Source organism: Pipra filicauda, unplaced genomic scaffold (assembly GCF_003945595.2).
Source record: "Pipra filicauda isolate LSUMZ 115617 unplaced genomic scaffold, ASM394559v2 scaffold126_size2276778_pilon, whole genome shotgun sequence".
Taxonomy (NCBI): Eukaryota; Metazoa; Chordata; class Aves; order Passeriformes; family Pipridae; genus Pipra; species Pipra filicauda.
In genome coordinates this window covers 1,946,704-1,955,216 of record NW_024103729.1, presented here as the reverse complement: position 1 = coordinate 1,955,216, position 8,513 = coordinate 1,946,704, and the positions used below count along the sequence as shown (strand labels likewise).

Sequence of the window (8,513 nt, the reverse complement as noted above, 5' to 3'; positions counted from 1 at the left end):
CACATAACGTTAGGTTATTTAGCTTTAGAAATGTTATGGTGTCACTGAATCCCAGGATGTGTATCACTGAGATACCATAATGTTAAGTGTCTCATGAATCATTCAAAGTAGCACATCAGAAGTCTGATAATGCACAGTTTGGCACAGTGTGTGACAGAGAAGAATGTGTTAGTTTGAAATACTCATTTTAATATTTTCAAAATTCTCCTTCACAACATGAAGAACTTCTCTTTGCACTGTGGAGAGGGGGGCAGGGCAAAGATTATTTCTGTATTCCTGTTAGAATTTTCAGTGGGTCTTTAAAAATTAACTTCAGCTTCTTTTTAAGGAATCTGTGAAATGCTTGCTTCTTTTCTTCTTCCTGCCACTGTAGAGTTCCTTGATAAACTTTCAGGAGCAAAGTTACTTAACAACCTGCCTCACCTTAACAAAACAAAGCCAGCAATCCCAAAAGATTTACATGTTCAATGAACTGTCTTACTGCAACCAAGGATGCTACTCACGTGAGTAAACTTGAATGTATGTGCAAGTGTTGCAAGATCAGGGCCCAAGACAAAAGTATTGATCGGGACATTGGATGTTTATGGTAGGAAAAGAGGGATGAATTTGTGAGAGGAAAATAACCTTGTGGTTGTGAGTTGAGTTCTTGTGGCAAAAGAAAATTACGTAATTTGAAACTGCGATTTTTTTCTTTTAGCTGACTCTCTTTTTCCTGCTTTGCCAGCTTTGTGGTGTCTCACTTGGCTGCCTCTTTTTGCAGCAGATAACTTGCATTCAAGTGTTAATCTAATTTAAAAAACTAAATTGCAAACTCTATTGCATTAAATGGCATCTGTGTAAGGTTACAGAGTGCCCTGGCCACTCTGCAGGGACTGTACTACCAGTGCTGTCTTTCCTGCCCAGTTTTACTCAGTACAGCTCTTAGAACTGCTTGATAATTTGAACTGTACAAGCCTGAAATGGGAGATTTGTAGCAGCTTGAAATCTGTTCTTGTAAGAACATCATTTAAAGCTGGACAACACTGAATAAACACTGCTGGCTCTCAGAGGTATAAAAGGAAGAACTTTCCGTTGTATCTCAAGTCCAAATTTTCTTTGATACTATCCCTGTTACCATTATTCCACTAATTTCACTGAGCACAGAGACAAAATGATGTTTGGCATTAATGTTAACCTTATGAAATCATTGTTCACAGAGATTATTTCTCAGTGGTACTGTGTACCTTCAGTTGTTTCACGGTAAAGGCTCATTTTGTCAATAAATACCTTGTGCTGCAGCAAGTAGTTCACTTTTCTATTCCAATATGAAACAGATTTAGTGATTGGAACCTGTGGGCAAATTCCAGGCTATGGGGTAGCATCCTGTATTAGGGAAGGCAACTTTACATTCAGTTAAGAGCATCTTAGCAAACGTAATTCTTGAGGTAGTTATTTCTTCAACCATAAACAGATGCAAAACAGAAGTAAGATGAGATCTCTAGTTAGAGCAGATGCCTGTAAATGTGCAGTTGTAGTTATAAAGTGATGCATGGTTTTATGGACTTTTAATATCAGCATAGTTTTTAGAAATGACATGCTTATAATACTGTGTTTAAAATACTGTTGCTTTTACAGCATTTAATGATATATATGTAACATTTTTCTCATTTGAATATCCACATCTATGATTAGAATGAGTATGTTCATGTTATTTACCTTAAAAAATATAAATTGCTTCTTTGATGTTATGACAATAATTTTTATCTTTTTATTATTGGTTTTTTAATACTAAAATACTTAAATTCTTTTATTTATGCGGTAATGAATTGTAAAAAAGTATTTTAATTATGCATAGTATTTTTTCTCTATAATAGGATTTCAGTTAAGAATTAATATCTTAGCAACTGTGGCTCATAGCACCACAAAAGCACTGGAAAGCCTACCAGTTCTGGGACTTCTGCTAAAAGCAAAGCATACATTTTTCCCAAATGACAAACACATCAATTTTGAAATCTGCAGATAGATGAAATTACTGGTGCTTTATAGTCTGAGATCTGACACATGTAATGTGATGGGCAAAGGTCCCCTACAGTCAGTGTGGCTTAGGGAGTGCATTTGAAACTTTGCATTACAGTGGCCTTGGGGAGCTGTACAGGCACAGTGGGGAGTGCCTGGACAGAAACTGAAAACAAATGCAATGAAGCATATGACCTTTTATGATGAGGTACTGCATTATTACAGCAAAACCTCTCAATCTAGTATTTAATTTTTAAAAAATAGACCAAAAAATTGTTTCATAGGAAATCATTCGGTATTTCTCTGAATTTCATTTATATAACTGTCTGAACCTGAGCAGAGCTAGTAGAAAATTCTTACTGCTTACCTCTCTGCCTTTGCAAAAGTGTGAATAAATAGTGTTCATAGGGGAGTGGAAATCTTGTGGGCATCTCTTGCCTGGAAAAGAAGAAGAGCAAGAACACAGGGGGTGGCACTTTGTCTCTTGGAATACAAGTACCTTCATCCATGGGAAAATATGCCTGGTGATGTCTGTAGGTAGCACCATTCTCTTAAGTTCATTTCCTTTTATATGGCATAGCATATGGTCCTTACATTCACCCCAGTTGTGTACCCTCTTCTGTCACCTCCTGAAGGCTGGCACAGTTCTGAATGAAGCCCCATAAACTTTCAGAGAAACTTAATGTTACTTCTGTAGCTTGGACAGACAAAAGGTGCCATAAACAATAGCTGTCAACATCATTGCAGTCAAGTGCTACTCCAAGTGGTGAAAGGCTTTTGGAGGGAGAAACATGGGAAAAAAACCCCTATGAGTCTCTTTGGAAGGGCTTCTGGGTATCTTAGGTCTATTCCTATCCCTCTGACAACTTCAGGGCAGCTGCAGTGGTTAAATCCTCCCTTTCCTGCAAGCACAGTCTGGTTTAGCAGTTATTTTATCCTGTGTATGCTCTTTATCCATGCTTTTCAATGTCTGAGCTTTGTTAGTAGGTCAGTCCTTCCAAGTGTTTTGTTTTCTGGTTAACATACACCAATATGGTGCTATTGTGGTGTTTGGTAGAATGACTTAAAAAGAAAGAAAATTTTCATTTTTCTTTTGTGCACAAGCATTATGTGAAGTTAAACATAACTAATTAATTCTGACATGTGCTTAATCAGTTGTTCTTTACCAAACCTACATGTTGGCCTATACAATTCATTGAAGTTGTTCTGACAGTTACATTTTACAGAGTGGAAAGATACAGCGAGGCTGAACGACACACTGTGTACATGGCCTTATGATGGGAGTTCCTCACCATGAATGCTTCCGTGATTCATGTTTTTATAAAGAATGCCAAAGGGATGACTATGGATATATCACTTGTCATAACTTGTAGTTCAGTTAACAATAGTGGAGTAACTGTTTAAAAAAACAGCTATTGTACAGGAATGTTCAGTCATGTTTTCTTTGCAATACTTCATGCAAGCATGACATGGGATGTGCTAGATGTGTCTCGTGACTTTTGGATCGCTGGAGTAAAAGGGCTACTGCAAGTAAGAACAGATTTGTTAATCAGTCCTGTCCACAAGCATTCCTACAGCAATACATGCTGTTCCCACTGAACACCTTTTGGACAGCGGTGAAAGGTTTCTTTAATTGCATTGCTGCTCTGCAGTGCTTAGTTACAGTTCAGTAATTGATGGAACTACAAAGAAATTTTTTCCATAGCCTGGACTTCTCAGAAGGATGTAGAGCAGAGCATATCACCACAGTGGTTGCTTCTGACATCACCAGCATGTAAGCAAGAAGTGGCTTTGGGAGTATGAAAGCAAACCAAAAGAAGTCCCATTGCCCAATGGATGGAGTCAGTTTGGTCCCACCGTTGGGAACAGCTTCTCTGGATCCAGTGGCAGTAAAGCTGGTTCCTGACAGACAGGAATGATCAGAGTGGAACCAGTGAGATAATGTCAGCAACAGGACCAAAGGGAGGCCCCTAAAGCATTCCTGTTTGTGCCCTTCCTTGTCTGAAGGAATTAGATTCATAGTAAAAAGTATGGATCATTTTTATCATTATCAGTAACAAAAACATCATGATCATAAAGAAGAACCACTAGTACCAACTACCAATTTAGCCTGTTTCTCTGCAATAACTGGAGGGAGATGCCTGATTTACAAACAAGCCCCAAAGAATTTTGATTCTATTCCCAAAACATAATACCAGCAGGATGTAATGAACAACAGGAGGAAACTCTGTTGAAGTTGCACAGGACAATTGGCAGAATAGTAATCTCAAATATGGTATCTGGCTTGTAAATCTGTTTTAATCTATCCTAATTCTGCAGGAACTACAAAGCTGATTTGAAAATAGTCATTAAGCAAAGAAGTTTTTTCTGATGAATACAGGAATTTTTTCTTTTTATTCTTTCCAAGGTATGTTTCCTTCCTTCCTCCAGACTGACTTCTATGCTATTCTCCATTAGAACTTGATACATTAATGCAATTCTGCAAACAGATAAGAGGATATTTTTGGCCCCAAAACTTTGATGGAGTTGGTAAAAACAGAGCTATCTTGAGAAGATAATGAGACATCAGCAATGAACTGGTGTCCAAAAAGATGAAAAATATGAAATCAACATATATCAAAAATTAGGCTATAATTTAAGAAATATTTTTCTAAGCAAGGACGAGATATTTTAACTCACATCAGTTCCTTAGTACAATTACTGTACATGTCTATAAATAAAATGTATCACTGGTGCAGGCTATTTTAATCAGCATCCACATAATAATAAATATTCATCCTAATATTAAGTAAGGTTTGAAGAGACTGATCTACATATCTTGCTGCCCAGAGTGAAGGCAAAGACTTAATGCTGGATATTTGATTACAACAGCTAAGCTGTGCTGGCAACAGCATGTACAAGTATGTAAACTTTTGGTTTCCCACGCTTACTTAGTGAAAGTGAGAAATGATAGTGCTGGAATCTGGAACCCAGCACCAAACTAATCAGCTGTCAGAGCACTCTTGCATAAAACCTTTCAAGTTTAAGGTATCAGACTAAAAAGGATGAACTCTCTGAGACTTGGTGTAATGATTGAGTAATGTATCTATCGATACTCACATCTGGTTTTATTTGATAAATAGCAAAAGCAGCAACATTCTCAGTACTTTTTGAAGAAATGTAGGCAGCTATGTTCTATAGCTGTATTGCTCAGTGGCATCTTTTCATCAAGTACAGGGGAAGAAATCAGAAAATGTACTCTTATTTAATTGTAAGGATAGTTTGTACACTGCTTAAAATAATCCAATAATGATGTATTGTCTGATACAACCTAAGAATCAGTAGTTTCTCATCCCATAATGAGAATTCTACTCCATTAAATCAAGCAATGGATTAATGTTCAAATACTGTTTTTCCTAAATTCCGTGCTCCACGTGATTTTCCCACTTCTGCAGTTCACATTTTTGCTCCTCTCCCCATCTTTCTGTGTCAATACTAAATCAAAACATTATATTCTTTTTGATGTGGATGAAAATGTGGTGACAGATGCTGGATGAAAAGTCCTATAATTCGTGAACTCATAACCCTAATGCAGGATCTACTCCCAGAGAACTAAAACTGAGTATGTGCTCTAGTATTTGGTCCTTCTAAAGGCTCTATGTTACACCAGTTCTGGGCAGGAAAAAGAGTAAAGAAATGGATAATCTCTTCAGAATTTTCCATATGCCTTGTACAGAGAATAGTGGATCAAGTGTTTTAAATAAAGAAAGGAAGGAAATTTGGATTTCTTGCCAAGAGATTGAAGCCTCCTGATCTCTTGCCAAGCTGGTTTATTTTGCTGCCAGCAGTTTCCTCACCTTAAACAGCTCCTTTTGGTCTATAAAACTAACAGCAGGGAACAAGGCTCTGCAGAATGGCAGTGCTGGCAGAATCTACTCTAGTCAATGTGTGGACCAATTCACTTTCAAATTTTGATATGTACCAGAAAACACACCCAGTTCCAGGCAGGGGTGACCTCAGGTGATCCCTAACCAAATTTTACTTTTTTCTCCAAGTACATGAAAGTTGCTGGTGTTGTGAATGTTGATCTCTTACTGCACAGAAAATATTTAACTGCTTTTGCTATTGAATAAAATATGACCCTGATTTTCAGGATTCCACATATTCTGGTTTTTTTTTTTTTTATTTGAGATTTACCAAATTTAAGAAACTGAGCTCATTTGAAGTGAACGCATCAGTTCTGACACTTGGCCTCCCTCAAAACTGGTGAGTTACTGCAGTTACATCATGTCCTTGGTGTTGATACGAGTGATTTCAGAGCAGTCTCTAAGCAGACGTGGAGCACAAGTTCTTAGATATTTTGCTTATCTTTTTCCAGTGAGAAGAAGAAGAAGATGGTAAGGTCTGAAGTCAAAGGTTGGCCATGGATACTATACCACAAGGTTTTTAGTTTTATTATGCTAATAGGCCTGGGACCAGACATGTGTGATCAAGTTGTCTGCTGTGGAGTAATAAAGCATAAATCCTGGGCACCCCTTCAGCCTGTTGTCCCAATCATAGTTATGTAAGGCTAATTAATTAAGGCATTGATCAGCTACAGGTATCTACTAAATAGAGGGAAAGTTTTTATTTGAAAAATTATAAATTGAAACAATAATGGAAATAACTAATTTTGAGGGGGAGGAAATTGTAATTAGTGAGCTGTATTAGCAAACATCTTCCAGTTTGTGTCTGGATGAACACAGGGATAATCTGTTATTCTGAGATCCATGGAACAGTCACCGCTCCAGACTGTAAACTGTTGTTCTGAAATGACCATGATCTTGACATTATCTGAAAAATAGACATTTAAAATCAAGTTAAGACAGGATATGCAGGACCTTAAATCTTCACCGTAATCAGGAGTGGCAGTAAATGCATTAATTGTGTTTTGTTCCTGCAATCTTCCGGTAAGGAAAAAAATAGACCCATTCTGTAAAAGCTATTATTTTAAATGAACAATGACTTTTTTCTTTTTTTTCTTCCAATAGCAAGAGAGGATATGCTGTCTGAATCTTTTTTTTTCCCTTGGAAATACTTTCTAACTTATAGTAAATCAAGTGAGCAACCCTCTATTAATTTGTTTTTTCTTTTATATAGCTGATAAGAGAATGAAGAAATAATGTTTCAGACCTTGACACATATCTCTGGGTCACTTAGATGATATGAAAATATTTGGACTGTTTAGAAGAAACTAATTTATTTTGTAATAGTAAGTGAAAACATTTATGAAGCCTCCAACTACCAGGCAAGAACTGCAACATCCAACTTAATGGTGCACCCAGAGCTGACTGCAATGAACGTCTGTGTATCCATCCCCAGAGGGATGGTTTACCTACCCATTTCTCAGTTGCTCAACATACAATTTAAAGACTACTGCACGGTCATTTGTATAGTTTTCTGTTTCTAGTGAAAACAAATGGTTTTGTCAACTTAAAGGGCTTTCATTTCACTGAAGAAGCAAAGCAATGGGGAGGGAGACACAAGGAGGCACTTAAACAGCTTGAGAGCACAGTATATGTGCTCTGAAGAACTCAATTAAAAAATACTTTCTTTTTTACAAGAGTCTCTGTGGTCACAGATGCTTATCTGTAATTCTGAGTGATACCCTAAGGATTTTTGTGGCTATTCTGCTACTTCGAGTTCAGAAAGCAGCATTTTTATTTACTTTTTGATTAATGTTAACCCTTTTTAGAGCAGGGAAAAGTCTTAAAGAAAAAAATATTTTTAACCATATGGGAGGACATACCCTTTTGAAAAAACATGGTCCCTCTGTTCTGATTTGAGCAACAGGCATAAGCTCTAGTGACAAAACACTTCAGATTTCCAGATGCCAAATTGATTTATTCTGAAATAAGTAGCTGAAAAACAAAACAAGAAGTGTACTGAACCCAGCACTACTTGACTCAAACTGCACACAAACTTAGAAAAGTGAGTAATATGAAAGAAGGAATTTTTTAATTAATAGGAATCTTAATCAGATAATTTTCTCTAGAAATTGATTAATAATGTATGATTTGACCCAAAAGAAGTGGAAATCTTATGTCTAGGAAACAGAAGAGTATGTATGTCACAATGGGATTTTATCTCTGTTGGTATTACAGAAACCAAGTTAGAAAAGAAGATACTCTATTTTGTTTCAGAGTTTACAATTCTAGCATTAAAACCAGGAGAAATGTCTGTATGATTAATAATGGAGATCATATGTGACTGTTCAAGACATCCAATGCTGGAAATTTATCTCCTAGATTTAGTTTTTAAATGAACCTTGCTGTGTTTTTTCTGCTGCTAAACTGCTGTTGAAGAACAATTCAACAGAGAATGTACTAAAATAGAAAAGAAAAATCTGCAGTAGAAGTATTATGGTTAAATTGATTTCAGAAATTAAATTTACTCTTGTTGGGAATATAGATCATAATGCATGTCATTAGCATCTTTAGCTGATTGTTCTATTTACATATTCATAAATATAATTTTCATATATCGTATATTTATCACTT

General features: G+C 36.4%; 1 long non-coding RNA gene across 1 annotated transcript; it reads right to left on the bottom strand.

Annotated features, from left to right (window-relative positions):
• Nucleotides 1-6,577: 6,577 nt before the first annotated feature.
• On the bottom strand, nt 6,578-8,187 carry LOC120324930. The gene is made up of 2 exons (XR_005566639.1): nt 7,763-8,187; nt 6,578-6,807 (listed from the first exon to the last, which is right to left on the bottom strand). It is a non-coding gene; the product is annotated as an uncharacterized LOC120324930 (long non-coding RNA).
• Between the last annotated feature and the right edge of the window lie 326 nt (nt 8,188-8,513).